General features: G+C 43.6%; 1 protein-coding gene across 1 annotated transcript in view; it reads right to left on the bottom strand.

Moving 5' to 3' along the window:
• The window catches only part of PAG1 (phosphoprotein membrane anchor with glycosphingolipid microdomains 1), a 104,249-nt gene extending 82,930 nt beyond the window's left edge, over window positions 1-21,319 (bottom strand). The window contains exon 1 of the mRNA XM_032696777.1: window positions 21,138-21,319. The gene's annotated coding sequence lies outside the window, so the exon portion shown is untranslated. The remainder of the gene's footprint in view (window positions 1-21,137) is intronic.
• Between the last annotated feature and the right edge of the window lie 590 nt (window positions 21,320-21,909).

Below are 21,909 nucleotides of genomic sequence, written 5' to 3'. Positions count from 1 at the left end.
CTTTAGTCCCTTTGCACTTGCTATGTTCTCTGTAAGGATACTTTGTATTTTCGTTTCTTTCCCCACCAGCAACAGATACACAATGTGGACAAGTTTAATACTGCCAGAGAAAATCTGGTGTACACAAGTTCAGTGCAGCAGGGGGAAATCAGCTCTCTCTAACATCCCAGAAACATCACCTGTCACTCTGAAAGAAAGCGGTGTCTCAGGGTGATACTGCACTAGAGTAATTCCCATGCTTTGATAATTAAAGTACTCCTCCTAGTGTTATCTTCCATCTGCCAGAGAAGAGATCACACAGATAGACCTTCCAGCCAGACGGAGCCACCAAAAATTCTCTTTATCTATCAGAAAGCTCAAACATAACTAAGATGCCCTCATTCATATTCTCCTACTCTCCCTCCTGCAAATACCCAAAGATAAATTACTCAGACAAACTCCAATTTGGACTTTAAATGTCACAGGCAAATCTTATGTAGCTCATTTTTCCTTTCACTTTTTTTTCCCCGCATGAAAGAATTATTATTAACTCCCTGGGGATCATGTCTTCATTCTGCTACCTCAGAAAAAGTACATGATAGACAGACCTTGAACAATATAAGGCTGGTGGAACTGCTCTTTAAGTTTATCCATTAAAAATTCAAAAATCAGCTTCAACAGCTGTGAACTTTCTGTCGTACCACCAATCCTTCTCCAGATATCAGCATCCCTGTCTGACCCTTCTATAAAATGGTAAGACCATGGTGATACAGGCTCCTGTAATTTGTGAGGTGTCTTTTATTTTTTGATTTACATATATAGAACCAGTCTTGGAGGAAGGATGATTAGGAGATATACAAATGCACATGCAGTCCTACCATGAAGGGACTCACAAACAATTCAAACTCCAAAGTCGGGCTCTCACTCCTCAACTAACTCTTACAAACCAGCAAGGCAGGGAGCAGTTCACTGCTCATGCATCGCCTCCTCCTCGGACAACTGACTCTACTGGGAGCCTTGTAAAACTTGCAGCATCATAGTAAATCTTTCCAAGACTACATATTTGCCAACATGTTGTGAAAAAGGACTTTGAAGACATTCAAAGTCAAATTGGCATTTCCTGATGTGAAGGAGGAGGTGAAGCTGGCAGTGGTGCTGCCTGCTGCAGCTGTCAGGTACTTTCCCCCTTCCAGATAATTTTCAACTGTTAAAAAATGCAGCCTCGTGCTAAATGTAATTTTGGGTATCTCCACTAAAACAGTGCATATGTTTCTGAAAATGAAGCCTAAGAAAAGCACTTTTCACTGCCAGAGTTAAAAGGTCTTGGCATCCTTTTTCTTTGAGAAGCTCAAGTATCTCTACTCTTTGAAGACAGAACTTGACATGACCTAGGAAAAAGCTTTATGTCAGAGAGATGCTTTTTACTGCCTTCTGAAAAGAGAAGGGCATACTCCTGTGAGAACAGGAACAAGAGTAAGGAAATGGAAGAAAAGTAAGGAAAAGCAAGGAAAACTGGGATTGAGGAGGCTGTGATGAGCCAGCTACAGCTGGTCAGGGTACTGATGTCTCCCATCATAGGAGTGTTTTCCAAGTACAGCCACAGGGGTGGAAAAAATGACCCTCACCTTCTGCCAGACAAGACAGGGACAAGGTTGGCAAATTACATGAGATGGGTGGCCAGATCTTTTTGGTATGACTGAAGAAGAGAAAACATCCACTTAAGTAAACAAATGTTCAAAACTTGCCAGAAATACTCAGGTGCTCTTGTCACCGCAGCTCTTCCCAGATTTCCAGAGGCTGGCAAGCAAAGCAGGGGGTGTGTGGGCTCCCTTGGAACCCCACATCCAGGTGCTATGATGCAATGGAAGGAGTGAGACAAGGGCTGGAACACCTGCCCCACTCTCACTCTGATGTGTCACATGGACTGTATACCCAGATCTGAGTGCTCATGGACCCACTAGGCTAGGTGTGCCCTTAATTATTTCCATGGTAACTGATAGGTACACAGCCACTCCCTTATGCTGTGTTCTCTGTGCAATTTAATACACAGAACTGGTGTGCAGAGCTCAGGAAAAATCACGGTGAGATTTAATACTTTATTGAAAAAGCTGCAGAAGTAATGCTGCTGATGGTTGCTGCTAGATTATAGATGCATCAGGGTAAAATACTGCTCTGAAAACCTTTCCCGTGACCCAGTATGGAAGTAGTTTTTAAAGTGTGCTGGTTTAAAGGTAAATCAGCAGAGGAAATGAACCCAACTCAAAAAGAGAGATTATAAGTCAGAATAACAATTTAATAAAATAATACAATAAGTACAATTATACAAACAATTGGTTTCAACCCACAAAACCCAAATGTATAACCCAGCACCCTGGGGCATGAACAGAGTGGTGTTCCTTGGGCCCCCTGAGTCCAAAGTAAAGGGAGAGGGGAAAACCTGTTGGTGAGAGTGCTGTTGCAGTCTAGTTGAGAGTGGTGGTTGCAGTCCGGTCGAGAGTGGTGCTTGCAGTTTGGTTGAGAGTAGTGGTCTGCAGTCTGGTTGAGAGTGGTGGTCTGCAGTCTTCCTCTGGATCCCACAAGTGGTTAAAAAAGTTCCAAGACTCCAAGATTATATATTCTCCAGTTCAGGTAGGAATGCCCAGTACCTCCCTCAGGGTGGGGAGTTCCACAATGAGTGTGAGGACAGGAGCATCCTCCTATCTCGAAGGCCTCTTAACACCCAGTTTATAGCCTGAGGAGTCAGGCTGCTCTGTGCAGATGGTGTAAATGGTCTATTGATAACAGTTTCTGGGAAATGGCATGGAAGGCTATAGAATACACAGTTTTGGGTTACACCTATACAGTGATGAACTGGTCCCAGCTGTTCTAACTAGGACATAAAGCAACTCAGCAACACACTTGGATGACAAAAGCAGCCTCTTAGCTTCCAGAAAAAAGTGGTGGTGGGGGGAGATTTCACCACTGCCTGATGCAGTCATTTCAATAAATTCTAATTCCATATAATCAGCTAGAGCAAGTTGAAGGGAAGATTCTGGGTAGGGGAGAGATAGGAAAGACAAGAGAATAAGCAGCAGTCATTCAAAACCATAAAAGTCAATTTCCTGGCATTCCATCTACCCATGAACTTGAGGGTTCTGTGCCCAAATCACCCTTAAAGCCTCAGGCAACATTTTTTTCAGTCCTCACCTTAGCTAGACAAGTACAAGTGACAGAGATACTGAGACATTTGATACAAGAAGGTATCCAGCAAGAGTTTACTACAGGCACACCTTGAAAGAAGTGCAGGAGAATTTGAGCCTTGCCTCCTAACACTGACCAGTATAAACACACACCATTAATAGTGGTATCTAGTTTATGGGTTTTTCAGGATAAATCAGAATAAGTGTGCAAAAGCTTTCTCCCAGAATTTCCCCCTTTCCTGCAAAGTACACTCCCACAATGTGGGATCTGGTTCACAGCTCTTGAGGCAAACAGGTGAGGTTAAGGCCTTGTATCTCCAGAGACCTTTCTGTAGCAATGTCCCAGTAAATTCATACCACTTGGGGCTGCATGGCTTAATTCTGAAACAAAGACACCAATTTCAAAAGACCCAGTACTTGTAAGCATATTTTATATCAACTGGGGATCAGATGATTTCCTGCAGGAATTCAGGAATACTGTTGCTGCAGTTTAGACCATTTTTTGGCCCTTTTTTTTCTACTCTCAAAGGTTACTTGCTACCTCAGGCTGCTCCTTTGCCTCCACAGTCCCAATGTAATGGTAATAAATATGAAAGACTGAAGGTCTCCAGGTTCTTCTGTAGTAATCCCCCATACTAACTGCATTTTAGGATACTTTCTTTAGGAAAGAACTCTCTTCATCTCAGAGGAGTTAGTGGGCTGCAAATTATTCCTTTAAAAGTGAGATACAGCAAGATGCAAATAATAAAATGGCTAGTAGCATAACAGTCAAAGTGCTCTTCCCCTTTAGTCTAGACCCAACTGCAAGGCATCAAGGTTGGCCCCTCCACTTCCGTTCTGGTCTTGTTTTTGACTTGTGTGATATATTAAGAATAGTACCCACACACAGATCTTTACTGTCCTCCTAAAGGCCAAGCACAGACCACTGCTAAGTTGCCTGTGGACCAGAGAGCACAGCAGATCATTGTCACATGCCAGGATCTTAGCAGACTTGCCTTTAATCAGGCACCACAGTCCAGAGCCAGAAAAAAAGTCATCACTAAGAAAACACCCTGCATCTCAGCCACAGAGAGCTCGCTTCAGGAAATCTGTGGCCGAAGCTGAAAAGGTAGCAATTTAAAACAGCAAAATTGGACAGTAAGAGCATTTACCTTTTATCTGAATGTGATTCATGAGACAGCCATACAAAGTGTCAGACAACAGCAAAGCAGTTCATCTTCTATTGATAACCCAGCATTCCCAAGCCATCAATACTCATTTGAGTACTCCTAAAGTAAATTTAGCTTCATCTTCATTTTTTTCTGTATTGAAAGACTGAGGACATATTCATAGATGTTTATGCAATGGCAAGAGAGCACAGTATTGTATGTTTTATTACACTAGCAAAGCAGAATCTCGTTCAGACACTGCTAGCATATAATTTCTGTCTTTCTTAAAGCTAGAAGGCAATCATTAGCATGTTGGATCTGGCAAGTTCATATTATCTATCTGGTAATTACAGAAAGCTGTACAAGCCTTCAAAAAATACCCACCAACTTCGGCATTTACTACACACCTGATCAAAATACTATCTTCATTACCTAAATTAGCAGATATTCCCATAAACCTTATTCAGAACACTAACATTCTTATAAAAAACATTAAATAATTATTAGAGGCCATATCATCTATTAATTTATCTTCCTTTCCAACTTCAAAATTATAAAACTACGCAATGGCAACCTCAATACAGGAAAACATCTTACTGATGGTGATGACAGACTAAGCTACATGATCCTTTTTCAGGCATTACTAGGCCAAATGAACATTAGAACATAACTCTAAGTTTCCAAATATATTTACCATTAGTCAATGCTATTCACACGGTGGCAGCAAAAATGTGCTAAATACACACCAAAAGATAATCCCATTCTCCAGAGACTGCTGCAGAAAAGGACAGAAGGATGAGAGACAAGGGAGTGGGTGAGGGCATACATATGCATATGTGTACAAAGTAATTGGGAAAACTGGCCTGTGTCTCATTATTTCAGTTATTCATGCTTTAAGTAAAGGGAGATGAGGAGGTGCCAGGAAGATCACAGAAGCTGGGACAAAACAGGTACCAAAGGAGCTGGAAGAACAGAAAGAAAAATCAAACAGAGCAAGGAAAGTGAGGAGAGGGAGGAGAGACCATGAATGAAGAGGGTCAGCCAAAAAGAGTGATTAGGTGCAAAAATACAAATGCAGGGCCAAGACTATGGGGAGCAGAGGGGTACAGTCTGTGAGATGCTTGGTTGCTCTGTTCTCAGCCAGGGGCTTCACACAGCCCGGCACTTCACAGACCCCCATCAAGCCCCATGTCATAGTCTGAATGACATAAACTGCAATGGCAGGGCTCCTTATCTCCCTGGCTTACAAACCACTTTAATCACACCGGTTGTTCGGGCCCTGGGGTTGTCCCCCACAGGGAGGGGGGCAGCCTCCTGGCTCAGGACCAGAACAGATAACCAGGCTGCCCCCAGGGAGCCCCTGGCTCTTGCCCCAGCCCCTGTCTGAGCTGCAGAACTACCGACCCCCATACCAACGTTTTCCTCTGGTTTTTTTTCAAAGCAGCTTTAGGATAGGGTAAGGCTACGAAGGCTGCAGTAAAAGCATGTCACAGCACATGCATCTTGCTTCCTGATAATTCCCCAAACTATAGGAACAAACAAACAGATTCAATTACCAAGATAGACGCTAGCCCAATTCAAGGGGATTGGTACATACATTATAACAAGATGCTGGAGCTGCAGCCTGATCACATTTACATGAAGAAATCATTTTATGCAAATCTCTCATCCACGGGTGAAGGCCGTACAGGAGAGGAGAAACAGCTCTGAATGGAGATTCATGATGCATGGCAGATGGGCAATTTAAGGTAAATCACACAGTTCAGTTATAAAAGACATATAACCTGGGGAGAAAGTACGTGGCTTCAAAGTCGTAAATTATTTATAAATAATACAGCCTTCTCATGAAATATCCAAAAGGACAAGCACCCATTCTTTCCATTATTTTTCTCTCCTTTCACAAATCAGAGGGAAACTGAAAATTAATACCTTGTAAAGAATGAGTTTTCTTTATAAAGCCCATTGCTCTATAAGATGGACTTGGGGGAGGAGGGACTTAGATGGTGGGCTTGCAGGGGCTTGCAGGCAGGACAACAGGAACTGAAGGCAGCGGGGCTGCTTTGCTCACCCAGTTGGAAGGGAAGCAGCAGAAGTCAAAAGGAGGGAGCTGGAGTGGGCTGAGGAGAAAAACTGTCCACCTGGTAACTCATACCCTCCCAGTACTGTCACTGCCAGCCAGTTCAAAATCACCACCAAATTTCCACCAAATATTTCAGGGTTTTTAAACTGAAATCCAGTTGCTGAGGTTCAGCAACTGGTGTGTTTTCTGTCAGCAGCACTGCCTCTTCAGAGCACTGCCCATCCTCCGTACAACATATGGTCACACCTCTGTATTCTCAGCATTTTTGTTGTGACACCTCAGCAGTCTGACAACTTCTCGTCTTTGTTACTCAACACAACACCTGCCCTAATTCTCCTGCAATGACTTCTCATTTTTCTGATGTCCTGTCAGGTGACCCTGCATGCCTACCAGTGCTCTTACAGGTATCCACCTTTTGACAGATATATACACAGCTCATAATTCTCTTCTACATTGCAGACTCTTTACCCTTCAAAATCCTTTTCAGATCTTCATGCTCAGCTTGCATTCAATTCAACACAGTCTGGCTGGGTTTTTTTGTTTGAATCATTAGGGGCAGATACCCATCTGCTCAAGGATATTTTTGTAGTCTGAGCAACTTCTAACATTTGGGCTTTCAGCAGACCACTGTTTGCTTGCTTATATACAGATGCCTTAAGTGACTTTTGCAATGTGTTTAAGCAGCTTCCTGTGCTGAGCCTGAGGATATTAGTTTTCTTTCTTCTGACTTTTTTCAACTGATCTACTGGTTTTTTGGGTGTGGGACAAGTACTTCAGTGTCTAAAAAGCCCTAAAATTTAAAAGATACATTTTTACATACGTAATTCAGAACTTTTCTGAAACTCTTCAAAGTCTTGGTGTGTATTTTCTTTGTATTACAAGCGGTAAGTTTGCCTAAATGCAACAGCAGTGCTATTCTTCAGTTAATTGCTGATGTCACAGTATAAGGAAAATAAAATATACATCATAAAAAAACCCCACTGATTTATTTTCTTATTAGCTACAGATATTAGCATCTCTTGTATCAATTAGTTGCAACAAAAAGACAGAAATACAAAAATATTTCTTCTCAGTTTTAGATCTGCAGTATTTTTACATGAGCAAAACTAAAAATAAATATATCTCTTGTATGATAAAGAGCAAATGTAGCACCAAATGTCACTTCATCCATGCACTTACCTCTCTGCACCAGGAGTTTGTAGGTATAATCCCTCCAAAGCCACAATGGGGCATGAAAATGCAAATTCAAAAGTGGCATGAAATCTACATTTTCAGTTATCATGGAAATCTCAATAGCCATTGTTCATGTACACCTATGCCTGTCAACATTTGCAACCTTTTGGTTAACAAAGAGGTCTGTTTCTGAAATTCCCTAAATATTTTTAAATGAACTAAAATGCCATAGGAACTCCAATCCCCCAAAGCATTTTTCTTACTACACCACAGACTTTAGGTACCAAAGTCAAAGAACAAAATCTCTTTTCTGGAGGAAGGGATACCTCTCTTGGCTAAACTTGTTCCTACCTAAGTCTACATCCATTTCCTAGGTCAGATGTTAAAAGAAGTTGTCACCCATTTGGCAGCTCACTGAGGTCTCAGCCACTTAGCCACTGTCACACATCCAGCTGTTACTCTTTTGAAGTCTTTGCTATTGCAAGCATATTTAAAATGTAAATGGGAACTAAGCTCTTGTGTATGCCTTTAATTGGGGAAGACCTGTGTAAAGGCTTGGATTTCATCCTCTCAAAAATGGGAACAGTCCTTCTCCTTCGGGAAAAATCAAAAAACTTACGTTAAAGCCTGCTCCTCTTTTGCCTCAAAAAACTATCCCTGATGTGGAAAACCTACTATGGCCTCCAAGGATTGCACTAAAGCAATTGTACTGACACTGAGAAGGCAGCAGCAGTATATCTAAGATCAAATTCTTTGTGAATTTTTAAAATCATGAATACGAAATAAATTTACATGCAAAATGCTTCAGTCCTTATTTTTCAAACAAAGACTGAGGTCATAAAAACAAATTGGACATCAGTAGCAAAAGGATAACTCTTACTGCTGCTGTACTGTTGACAAAGATTAAAGCTATGCCTGTAATTAATACAAAATGAGCTTGCAAGGCAAAGGGAGAAGGCTGAGGTCACTGATAACAGCTCCACTGCTCCTGCATGCATCAAAAGCCGCACATTTGGTGGGGTTTGTTTCCAGGTGGCTGTTAAATCACCAGGAGGAGGGACCATGCAGTGACACACCAAACCATTGTGGTTTACAAAAGCCCTGTCTGTAGGCTTGTGTCAATAAAAGTCTCCTGCCTTGAGTTTTGAATATGATACTTCTTAAGGCCTATTAATATGACAGCTAAGCTCAGCACCTCATCTGCTATGCTGTGGAGGCACATGGGACATGATGCCAGCTACAAATGGCTCAGAAATTAAGCTAGTAAGAGCCAGGCTTTAAAGGAAAGGAAATACTTCAAAAACAAGAGAAGGGGTTTGCACAAGAAGCATTATTTGTCCAACATTTACAGGCTTAAGTCACTATGAAGAATTAGATTTTCCCTTATTTTTCCCATACGTAGTCAGAACAGAGATGATATAACTGCTCTTTTGCACCTATCCTGCAGGAATAGGAGACAGCAGATACTGTGTCCCTGCTGTACAATCCAGGAAACATAGAAGAGATTTTATCTTTTAAAAACTAAAGGTGAAAAAGTGGGAGCAAATTGAGAAGCAGCCATAAGGTACCAAGAGTATATCACTATACTTTTTTCAGTGAGAACGGAGAACCTCTTTCAGTTTTTTAAAGAATAAACTAGAGAACTGTTATTTTAGAATAGGCTCTCTTCAAAAAACTTTGCCTGCAAAGAAGGTGGCACAGTAGTAGTCCTACCACCCATTCAGCACAGCTGTTTAAGAGTTGTAGAATCACAGAGTGAGGTGGGAAGGGACCTTTGGAGGGCATCTAACCCAATACCCCTGCTCAAGTAAGGCCTCCCAGAGCCAGTTGCCCAGGACCATGTCCAGGTCGGTTTTGAGTATCTCCAAGGATGGAGACTCCACAACCTTCCTGGGAAACCTGTGCCAGTGTTCAGTCACTCTCACAATGAAAAAAGTGCTTCCTCATGTTCACAGGGAATACCTTCTGTGTTTCTGTTTTGCCCACTGCCCCTTGTCCTGTCACTGGGCACCACTAAAATGAGCCTGGCTCTGTCTTCTTTGCACCATCCCTTCAGGTATTTCTGCACATTGATGAAATTGTCCCTCAGCCTTCTCCAGGCTGAACAGTCCCAGCTCTCTCAGCTTCTCTTCATATGAGAGATGTTGTAGTCCCTTCATTGTCTTCCCGGCCCTTTGTGGGACTCCCTCCAGTACATCCATTTCTCTCCAGTACTGAGGCTTAGTACTGGCCCCAGCACTTCTGCTGTGGCCTCACCAGTGCCTAGCAGAGGGGCAGGATCACCTCCCTTCACCTGCTGTCACTACTTTGTTTAATGCAGTGCAGGACACCGTTCACCTTCTTTCCCACAAGGGCTCGTTGCTGGCTCATGTCCAACTTGGTGTCCACCCAAACCCCTGCACCTTTTCTGCCTTCCAAATGGTCATCCCCCTGCACATAATGGTTCATGGGGTTGCTCCTATCCAGGGGCAGAACTCTGCACTTCCCCTTGCTCCCACTGCCTACCACTGACAAGTTCAAACTTTGGATGTGGGATAACTCCAATCTGCTCTCTGCAGCAGAGCAGAAGGTGACATTCCCTGGGTACAGCACTGATCAGCTGGGACCAGCCACAGGTACAGCTGCTGCAGCAGAAGCCAGACTCTTGTGAGCATATAACCTGTGATCCCTTGATCCCATGTTGGCTACATGCTCCAGCAAAGTCCACTTTACAGTCTGCACTGTATCAGCATCTCCTTATTTCAAGCTCCACAGGCACTGAATTGCCAGGCTATGCTTTTGAAAGTTAACCCTTTCCTGTACCAAACACCCATCACACCCAGGGCTGGGGGACCACTGGAGAGGATGATGCAGGAGAGTGAGAAAAGGCAAGTTTAAGTTTGCAGTGCATGCCTTCAGCCCCAGCACTCCTCCACTGCCAAACTGAAACACCAGGTGCAGGAAGGAAGAGAAAGCAGTACTGCGCTTCTCCATGCCACCAAAACCTCGCTCCTTAGCACATAACTAACTTAACAACATTAATTTTTTTGCAAGAGCTTGCTCCTATCTGCATACAGTCAGGCTGATGCAGACACACACACCACAGGTACTAGAGTCTTAATAAAACCCAGTAGGTAAGTGTTTAAAAGGTATAAATCTCTTAGCTCTGGTCATTTACCTACAGCAATGTTCATACTTATTTTTTCTGAATTTGATCTTTCTAAGTGTCAGCTGCTGATGAACTGCAGGAAGCATAATTTTTATTAAATGATGAACACTAAAATATCAGAGTTATACCTCTGAAAACCAATTTCCTATTGCCTATTGACAGATGCCTTAAGCCCAGAAATTCCCAAGGGGTTTCTGTGTGCACTGTTTTCATTGGTTTGGGTTTTCGGGTTGCTCTTGTTGTTGCTTGGGGTTTTTTTCCTTATTTCTCTAGAATCTAATGAAAAAAAGCCTGTTCAGTTTAAAGTGGTTGTTTTTTTTAAGCATCAGTGTAATTAATTACACAAGTTAATATTTAATATAAAAAATACAACTGCTCTGTGGAGCAAGGCACAGTTCCAGCTGGAACACGGAAACTGCAGACTTCGAAATTCTCCTTCTCAGGGAATCACACCATTGCAACATATAATTTCTGCCTAGCTCAGAAAATCAAGGGAAAACAAGTTTTCTTGTTTACTGTGTTTCCTGAATAAAATATTATTTACAACTGATTAAAACCAACAACTTGTGCTAATTTTACCACTGGCCAAGAACACAGCTGGGAGAAGCAAAAAAGTGACAAAAATCAATCAAGAGTTTCCAGGTTCCCAGACAGCCAACCATAAGGTTGAAACCTCCAGGGCTTTGGTGTCTCAGGGTAGCTGCAACAAGCTCCTTGGGCCACCCCTGCAGGAGCCTGGGAGTTCCATTACCCATTTCATAAACTGGGCTTTTCCTCCCCCACGAGCTACAGGTGTTGATGTGCCTGTTGGGAACCAACTGCACCGTGTTACCTGTGCACGCTATGCCTGAGTGCTGAATAAACAGGAAACACACACAGGCTGAGTTATTTGCTGCTTGCCTGCTTCGCTGAGTAAATAATACAGCTAATTTCCTCATAATAATGACTTCCCATTTTGGTGGGAAACCAATCCTCTGTTCCTAGTTTGCTTTCTCCAGTTCTTTTCCAGGTCTGGTTTTAACCAAACCTGTTGAGGAGGATGGTAACAGAATCACCAGGAAACCAGCATCTGTTACTTCAGCATAACTGGTCAGACCCCACACCAGACCCAGACATCACTTCTTTCTCTATAATTTACCTGACTGTTAATGCTAATCAATTCCTGGTGTATTACCTTCACAGAAAGGAGAGGGACTTGTCAGGGAAAATTAAAGATGGAGTCACAAGGAAGGGCTTCAGGGTTCACTCACAAAAATTAAAATACACAATTGATACTGAAATGTAAATCAAGGGTATGAAATTAAATCTTCAAGAATGGAAAAAAATTAATTCTTGCTTTCAATTCAATCAATGTAATTGACTGGAAGAATTTAAAAGGTTTGACAGACTGTCCACCAAGACACCCCAGAAAATCAAACTGTTATACCTCTACATTACTTGCATAAAACCATTTCCCAATGAACTGGCAAATTTCATGTACTAAATTGTCAGGAATATTTTTTTCCAAATTCAGTTACACTTATAACCCCAAAAGGTGACTGTATGTTTGCATCCTTTTTGATTACCAAGGACATAGTTAAGAAAACAGATAAAACAAAAGGAAAAGAAAATCATATTAGAAAAATCAAAGTGCATTACAGATAATGCACAGTACATATTTCAAGTGCACATTCATTATAGGTGATCTATAGGTAACTGTTTATCTTAGGTGCACATGCATAATGTCACATACTGCTACTCCCTTGTGTGGTTAATTAACCCACACAGAAAAGCTCTGCGGCGAGTCACATCACAAGTCATGAAATGGAGGTCACTGTGCCAGCCAGCAAATGACACATTAAAAAGAGGGGGAAAAAAGGCAGAAAATGCTCTTTATACTTTCCACTTCACAATGAACATGAGGGATTTATTTTACTAATCCATAGCTTGCAGTGTCAGGGCTACTTGGAGCTGCAGAGACAGAGAGAAATATCCAATTTTCGAATCCCCTCCAGCTACATGAAGGTAAGCAAGAAGAGCACATCTGCCCCTACTGTTATTGCACCACTGCTGGCGTTAGGACAACATCATCTTCTAAAAAGGCTGAACTAGAGGAAGGCACAGTAATTAGGGGAGTCAATTAAGATGGCCAAGAGAGTGCCAAAATATAACTTTTTATGGTGTGTTTGTTTGTATATTATTTTGCCTGCCCAATTACAACATTACATTCCTATATGAAGAGTGTGAGAGGAACTGCACAAGTGACCTTGCCTATCCAAATATGAGCTTACTCAGACTATTTAACCATTAGGTCACCATTTACCTTTCTAAGGGCAAAGTACATTCCTACAAAATGTACTAAGAATGAGGCAATATTTGACAGCATCTCAAAGTGTGAGACAGAATACACACACATATCTAATTTGGCCTTTCTATATTTTCTTCTTTTTCCTTAGGCAAGCAAATCTATAAAGCCTCTCATTTAATGTGTTAGATTAATACATGATGAAGCTATAAACAAGAGAGCCCCAACCTTCTATGATACTTGTTCAATTATTTTGCATTTAACAAGATTAAAGGACAATTAAATTCGTTTAACCTCTGTAATTGCCAAACTAAATGACACAATCTTGCCTATTATAATAGGTCAAAACAATACATTTACATTTACCAAGTTGTTGTAAAAAGTGTAATTTTTAATCCAAATAGTGCTTTGTGAAGTATTAGCTTCCATTTGTGGAAAAGTAACTACCAAATGTTGCAGCAGAGGTCATGGAGGTTTTGCTTTTTCCCACAGCTAGGCTCAGGATCAGAGCTACTTTTAAGCTAAGCTCTATTACAGCATTTCAAAAGAAAGTAAAATTGTATGTTGGAATGTGTTTGGTGAATATCCTCAACTAAAATAAGTCTGGAATCACAGGTTTTCTAGTTTCCAGGCTCTAGCAATCCAAATGTTGGTCTACCCACTCTACTAGAAGGAAAAGTAGCTGTTATTTATTGAATGAAGAAACTTCTGCAGGCAGTGCAGTTTGTTAGGAAATCACCCTCAACACCATCTGTAGCAAATTCTTTAGCAATTTCTTCCTGTCTCTTCCTTACACTCCAGTCTCTTAAATGTGCCTGGGTGGCAGCCTGAGCAGTGGCAGGTATGAGAGCATCGTGCAGGCACCCATGCTCCTCTGCACCCCTCACTGCCCAACCTGGTCTGGTCTTCCATGGCTCTTCCTAACTCCTACTCTCATCGAACCTCCTCATTAACTCTCCCCCACCACAGCACAATCCCTAGAAGAGGACTTCAGGTCATCTTTCTCTGTGTACTTTTTCCAGTTTGAAATCATCTTGCTTGGACATGAGGAACAGCCTACTATCAGCAGCATCCCAGGTAAGCTTTCTCTGCAGCCCTGCACAGTGGCATGAACCCTTTCAAATGACTCTGGAATAGCCTGCCTGAGGTAACTGAACATTTGCCTTTGCCATTTTTTGTGGGCACACCCCAGTGGCTGTGTGGCAACAAGCATACACAGGGCTTTCTCTCCCCTTCAGTCACTTCTGAATGATGAATCTCTAATCCCTTTGGCTTCAGCTGCAAAATTCCCATTGACTGATAATGGATTTTCCACTGATGTAGAATCAGGCACTTCAACTACACCACTACGAATTAACAGAAGAGAGCTCTGTTAATCCTTTATAAGCAAGCTTAATCTTGTGGTTTATAGAAGAAGCAAAGGCTCTGTTCTGTCCAATATCAGCCAGAATATGATTACCATTTCAGAAAATCTTTCGCATTTTCTTTGATCGAAACCAGTATTTCTTTGGAAGACACAAATCCAGACACCATCACAGATGCATACTTCTGCCAGGTAAAAAACGAAGAGTTTGAGCTATGAATCCTGAAGCTGAAAGCTGGGATCAGCACTCTGGCACTTCCAGTTACTCCATAGAAAGTGCTGTCATCTGGAAACAGCAGTCTGACAAAGCCTTTATAGCATTCACCTTTCAATTAAACAAGAGTAACATCTGAAACCTCACATTAAAATACCTGTAAGATTTGTTAGGGTTCTCAATGATGTGATTTGAACATTTCCTGTACATTAGTAATAGTTAAGGCTATTAAATGCAAGCAAGTATTAGCACCTTTAAAGACTGCTACAGAACTTGGCTAATAACTCTAAAGTAATCAAGTCATCAGAAAGATGAACTGATCTTACATTAAGACACTTTTTCCACTAAAATGAGATTTTGTTAGATCAACTCAGACTTTAAGTCAGTGGGTAGCAGAATGGCTCCTCTTTTTTTGCAGGAAAGTAAAATCATCACTGAGCATCAATGTTTGGTAAATAGGAACTCACACAAACCCTTGCTCAAATGAGAAACCACTGCTTGCCAAGACTTGTCCCATTTGCAATAAACAGTCTGAGCTAGGATACTTAACAGTATCCTTAGCAGTAAAATCATGGAAGATCAAGCCCAAATATTACAGCTATAATTGGTACTGCACAGCAAATGACCCTTAATTTGATGTCCTGTCCTGCAGCACACCAAATGAAAACATTTAATTGATTTAGAAATTCATCATAAGCACTGCCTCTACGCTAGGATGTAAAGAAGTCTTAAATACAGCAGCTTAGTGGTTCCTCTAAAATACTGGAATGCCACATATCTCCATAAAATGTTTATCTTTGTCAAGCATTTTGTTGCTGTTGTTTAGCTGGATGACCTTTGGAAAGGAGCAGTGGAGGCTGACGTGCACCTTCATTAAAGCAGCACCTCCTTCTTCCCCTGCCAGTGAGAAGGACTAGTGCGGGAGGGAAGATGTGAGCAATCCACAGAGTAATGAAGATTTTGTTTCAGAGGGTTATCAATTATTTATGAGTAAATCCCCAGATGAACACATCTGAAGCTGAACAATTTTTAGTACATTTCACTTCTGTGCACATGGCAAAACACAACCAGAAGCAAGCTAAACTTGGTCTGACCATTCAAGGTGTCAAACAGTGAGTTGAATTTGGACATTGGTAAATCATTACTATGTTTTTCGAAGTACAACAGTCTCCTAGATTTAAATCTCTTCCACAAAATTCCTCTAACACTGACAGAGATAATTCTTTACAGTATTTCCTACTCATCAAGATCTCAGCAAAGAAAAAGCTCATCCTGAAGAATTTCTGTAATTATGCCAGCATAGTTATCTAAAAAGTCCAATACTCAAACTCTTATAAAGCATATTGCCCACCTTTGCATGGAGTTTCATTCTATAATGGATCTGAACTTTTCCTATTAAGATAAGATAAGATCAAGTAAAGATCTTTTTCTCCAGAACAGGGGTCAAAACAAAGCACTTGTCTTTAAAGTAAAATCGTTTTACAACTGTGCTTTTTAAAGAGAAGATCCATGATTTCCATATCCATGAAATGGAAATACATATTGATCTTCTTCACAAAGCAAGGGCAGTGAAACCAAACAGTTGTATATGCAAGACACACTTTGCATAAGAAACTATTAATCTGTTCCCAAATGCTACCATTGAAAACAGTCATCCTGCAAGTCTTGAAAAGGAACCCAACCCACTGTCATGCAGTAAACATCCAAATCTGCAGAACTGTTCTTTGAGCTCCACTTCTTCAGTTTCCAACCAAGACGACTCTGCCAAAGTCACCACAACCACTGCAATCACCCTTGTGTCTATGGCTTGCATCTCTGGCTATGTCTATGGCAGCTGTCATGATGGCCTCGAGGCCACCTTTAATACCCAACTCAGGCACTCTATGAGCCAGGACCCAGGCACTGCCTGGATGTGTCCTGCAGAGCAAGCCCCCCAGGCAGGTTAGCACCTGGCCAAGCAGTGGCACATCATGCGGAGGAGGCCCCAGAGGCAGGTGGCCACTCATCCCGTATTTGGACGGCTCTCTTAGTGTAGCCTGGGCTGAGCTGCACCCAAGGGGGAACAGGCAGCAGCCCCTGCAGGTTTCCCTGCCTCTCAAAGCCTCGCCTACAAGCTGCCTTCCAAAGGGACTTGTCTGGGGAGACACTCATCAAATACCATGTTTTAAACTACATATGGAATGAGCACTTCCTGCCTTTACTGCACAACAACTGCAGGAGAAGAGCCAGGTCTCTCACGTTCCCTCTGCCCTCTCCTATTTAGGCCAGCATTTAACCTAGCATGCTCAAAGCTCCAGGAGCAAGCTCCACTCCCAGCCTAGCCCAGCTAGAGTAAACTGCTCCAACATCAAGACAACAACAAAAAAAAGCCACTTAGAAATCCATTTTAGATTTGTTTGCCTTACTTTAGAGGGTTTGCTATGTATTTGGATGAAAGAAGCCCATTAAGTACATCTATATTTACTTCATTACAGCGTGGCTCTTGAAGTTAGATGAAAAGATTTACCCTGGCCAAGTTTGTTTATTCATCAGCATCAGCTAGATATGTTTTCAAAGGCTCATCCTCATCGTATTTACATGAAAGCACACTGATTTTTTTTTCAAGAGTTGTATCACATTCTGAGAGCTGGAAAAGGACAAAAGAAATTTTAGTGAGAATTACAAAATCAAAGAACAGTAGAGGCAAATTCCTCTCATTTCCTGTTATTAATGGGGGTGGAAACCCACTTTTCCCCACCTGAAGTCATTCTTCTAAGCCTGCAGATGTATCAACAGCAACAAACTGTATCTGGATGGTCAGTACCCATAACAGCACCTGGCACACTGCTTACCCAGGAACACCACAAGTGAAGACTTTACCCCTCCTGAAGCACAGGAGTTTAAGCAAACACAGCCTTCCAAGTTTCTACTGTTTTTATCTGCATGTTGACAAGAACAAATCAGATTTTTTTTCACAGGTGCCATTGAAGAAAGGTTCTTCATTACAGCTAGCAAAACATTACATAGAAATACAGCCCCCCACTGACGAATGCCAACTGTACAAGTCCTAGTTATCTCTGACAGGAACCCAAACATGACTTTATACTTGCATGCCTTTAATATCAAAATTTTATCCTCAAGTTATGTAAATTCACCTATGTAAATGCCCATTTATGGGCATTATCTTTCCTCATGAGTTTACATTTTCCCACGGAAGACTTCCAGAGTGATTAACAATGCTGATCTTTATCCTTCACACTGACTATTCATTCATCCTTTCTAAAAGGAATACTGCTTACATATGACCCGAGAGGGCTGTAACAAGGCAGTATTTATCTACCCTAATAATCTACTGTGGATGCTTTAATTAAAACTTGGTTATATCACATCTATGAAGCAAAGGCACATCTCCCGTCACTCATCATCTCCATCCAACAGCTGTGCTTGGTGCACCTTTGCAGGAGCAACCTTTGGAGCTCCCACCACCCTCATCCTCCCCTGCCCAGGTAACTGCAGGCACAGTGTTGCCAAAGAGCTTCTTCACCACCAAAGAAAAGCAAAGTGAAACTACAGAGGGGTTTGCAGCTTGGGGCCTCGAGTGAGTCACCGTGCAGGCTGGCATTCACCCCAGCTCATGAGCAGGGCAGTGTTGCCAGCGTGGCACAGGGGAGTTCTGGGAGGTGAGGGGCCAGGGGGAAGGAGAGACCGACGGAGAAGCTGTGGCACAGCATGGCATTCAGAGAGTGAGGGATACCAGGATGGAGATGGGGGAACAGCAACCACGGCTATCTGAACTACCTGCAGTAAATTTGTAGCCAAATCTTCAGACTTCAGCTTCCTAATCCATGCTGCAGCTTTCACAGGGCTTCCAAAAGCCCACACGATAGCGTAGGGATTGCAAAGCTTAGAGTTTACGACTAGCAGTATTACACAAACAAGCATGCACTGCTTGCCCTTTCCATGCTTTACTCAATGTAAGTAGTTATCTGATTATATGAACTTTTAGAAATGGACCATTTTCCTAAGGAAGAAGCTGTCTTGAATTTCTTCCCTCACCAAAAATTATACACAGTATAAAACCTGCAACTGATAGAATCCTTGTGATGTCAGGATGGGCAGCAAGCAGCCAGGGCAGCCTGCCTGGAAGCTACAGGCTGTACAACCAGGGCCTCATCCAGCACCTATTTGCTGCTGGTTCCATACAGGGCCTGGACCAGCAGTTGCCATACATTCAGCAAAACCTCAAATGTGGGAGGGGGACATTCCTGGTCCCAGCTTGGCACCCTGGGGATGAGGGTGAGTGGCAGCACACTGGATCCCTTCACCCTGCCTGGGCTCCCTCCCAGCCACAGCATCACCAGGTTGCAGCACTCCTGGCCCCTGCTGCCGGTCTGGGGCTGAGCCACTCTGTGCCTGAAACCTGCTCCATTCTCAGGAGCTGGAAGCAGAGGCATTGCTATAGGAGCCTGGGTAATGTTATTTGAGTGATCAGTTGTTTCATTTAATATTATAAAATGTTTTTGAGCCTTCTTGGTCTATAAATCTTATTCTTACATTGTATTTTGCAGTTATGAATTCTATGGTTTTGGAACTACTTTGAAAAAGCCCCTCAGCTTTCCATCCCCATCCTTACTGGACAGAAAACTACTGTGTCCTGTTCCAGCCATTGAACTCTACATGGGCACTTTACCATGGGCATCAATGAGCTGATAAACACATTTAACTCCTTTGTGTGTCAATGAAGTACACTGTGGCCCAGGAAGGAGTGTTCCGTAACTAAATGCCACCACACGGCCAGCAAGAAAAACTCAATTGCTTTTCTCATGGATTCCTCCATGATTCTTAAAATATAAATTAGCTCTAGATTATCGAGTGTTTCTTATTTAGGACTTGGAATCCAGTTGCTACTTTCTGATCAATATAACTTTAATAGTGGAATAAATTTAGAACTAAAGTTATCTAGTAGTAGTCATTTGTATACAATACATGATCTAAAGCCACATTCATGTTCACATGCCTGGCAATGAGGCTTATGAGGAGCACTGCATCTTCAAATGCAATGGATTACCTGTTTCTTTTCCTCATTAAATGACATCTCATAAAAGGAACCAAACAAAAGATAGGTGAGCTTGCCAATTGTCATATCCCATAACCTTTACTCATATGAGCAATGCACTGCTTTCAGATCAGGTTCTCATTTGGAAGTTGCAGATCCCCATTGCTGACCTGAAAATGGGTTTTATGTTAATAAAATCCTGTGTTGAAATGCTGGTTAAAGATAAAATTGCTCTTGTAGTTCAGACCTGAAAGGTGTTACACATGCTGTACTATTTTCTTTGTCGATGAGGGCAAAAGACACTCACCCCTCGCAGGAGATGCCCCACAGGCTCAGAATCTGCACCTCACATAGAAGTATATTTATGAGGACAAGATTTTTAAAGATGTAAAATAAAACCCACTAGAATTTGGAATGTCTGCTTCTGTATCATCTACAAAAAAATAAATACAATGACAATGTATTTCCATTACTGGGTATCTTCAGCAGTGTTTGTTTCTGCAAATTCTCTTAACAGATGCTGCTCCGATCATCACTTAACTGCAACACAGACAGACTTCAAGAGCACTAGGGAGGATTTGCTTCTGGTTTCACACAGTACACTTGTTTCATTAAAGTTTAATTTAATAAAATAACAACTCTGGATAAAAGTTAATCAAGCATGGCTTCTAGGTTTCCTAGGCTGCTAGGAAAGGGAGAAATATTTTCTGCCAAAATTTTATCATTGGTCTTTCTCACTTTTTTTTCTGCATTTATTGCTTAATGGCTCAGTATTATTTCAAAGGCCATTCCTTTTACAAATGTAATCAACTCCACAGCATTCAGCACCACAGATTATATATTACTCTCCTTAAACCCAAATCTCTGAGGGATAGATTAGAAAGGGAGGTTAAAGAGCTCCATCGTTCACAGCATTATAGTTCAGACACCTATAAATCACTACGTTTGTTTATTTAGATAATTGGCCCATTAGCGTCTGTAGCATCTCAAGCTACACAACTTTCTGGTGTGACCATGTGCCAGTTTTTCCTTTTCCCTCTCCGGAGCCCCGAAAGCTCCCCGCAGTACACAGCGCGTTAGGGACAACCTGCGCTTGCAGTTCTCTTTGAGGAGCAGCCCCCTTTCTCCCCAGCGACCCCTTCCTCTTAAGGACTTTCCAAGCCCAAGAGCAGATGCCACTGTGAAACAAACTGGAGACTGTCACCACATAATAGGATTTGAACGGAGACACAGTTACGGGGCTGGCTGGCAGCAGCGGGGAGGCGCGGTAACCCCGCGCCGCGGAATGCCGCACAATGACCCCGTCGGGGACGTGCCCCGCACCTGTGACCGCTGCCGCCCCGATCCCCCCGCACATCATCGCCTGTGCGCCGCGCTCGCCCGCAGCGCGGACCGCGGCCAGGCAAGGGCAGCCCGAGCCCCGCAGCCCTGCGGCGGCCCCGCCGCCGGCTCCCGCTGCGACTGCACCAGCACACGGGTCCCCCTCACCTCCCAAACACAGACATGGCAACTTCGCGCCCCGTCCCCAACTCACCGGGAGGCGTCGGCCCCGCGCAGAGCTGCTCCCGGGGATGGCGCGTCCCGCGGGGCGCACCCGCAGGGGCCGGGAAGCGCGGCCAGCGGAGGGGAGGGAGCAGCGGCAGCAAGTTGCGGCGCGTCTCGTCGCTCTCCTCTCCTTTCTCTCCTCTCCTTTCCTCTCCTCTTTTCTCCCCTCCCTCCTCCTCCTCCCCTCGTTCCCTCCCCCTCCTCCGCCCGGCAGGAGGGTCGGGGGGGGCGGCGGAGAAGGGTCGGAGCGCGGCCGCGGAGCGCGGCGCGGGCAGGCGCGCGGCACTGCGCATGTCCCGCGGCCGCCGGGAGCAGGGAAGCAGGAGCCGGGAGCCGGCCGATGGATGCGGCGGCGGCGCCGCGGGCCGGCAGCGAGTGCAGCGCAGCGCGGCCCCGCCGCCCCCTGCGCGCCGGTGCGGGGGCTGCGCGGGGCTCGGCTCCCGCCGCATCGCCCCGCGCCGCGGGGGCGGGCGCGGCGCGGACATGGCAGCCGGCTCGGGGCTGCGCACCTTGCGGCACTGCCGGGGCCCCGGGGGGCTCGGCCGTCCCCGAGTAGCGCGGAGCAGCTGGGGCCGGGCCGGCGCTGCGGCGGATGCTGGAGCCGCCGCCCCGATTGCTGCACTGGGGACTGCGCGGATGAAGGATGCTCTGGTGGCCGGCCTGGAAAAGGAGGAAAATGGATAAATCCAGGCTTGCCGTTATTTTATTCTTTTTTTTCCCCGTTAAGTGAGCATGACTCAATGAAGACAGGTATTACGGCC

Source organism: Chiroxiphia lanceolata, chromosome 1 (assembly GCF_009829145.1).
Source record: "Chiroxiphia lanceolata isolate bChiLan1 chromosome 1, bChiLan1.pri, whole genome shotgun sequence".
Taxonomy (NCBI): Eukaryota; Metazoa; Chordata; class Aves; order Passeriformes; family Pipridae; genus Chiroxiphia; species Chiroxiphia lanceolata.
The sequence above is the reverse complement of the archived record's forward strand: the minus strand, read 5'-3'. Positions and strand labels throughout refer to the sequence as shown.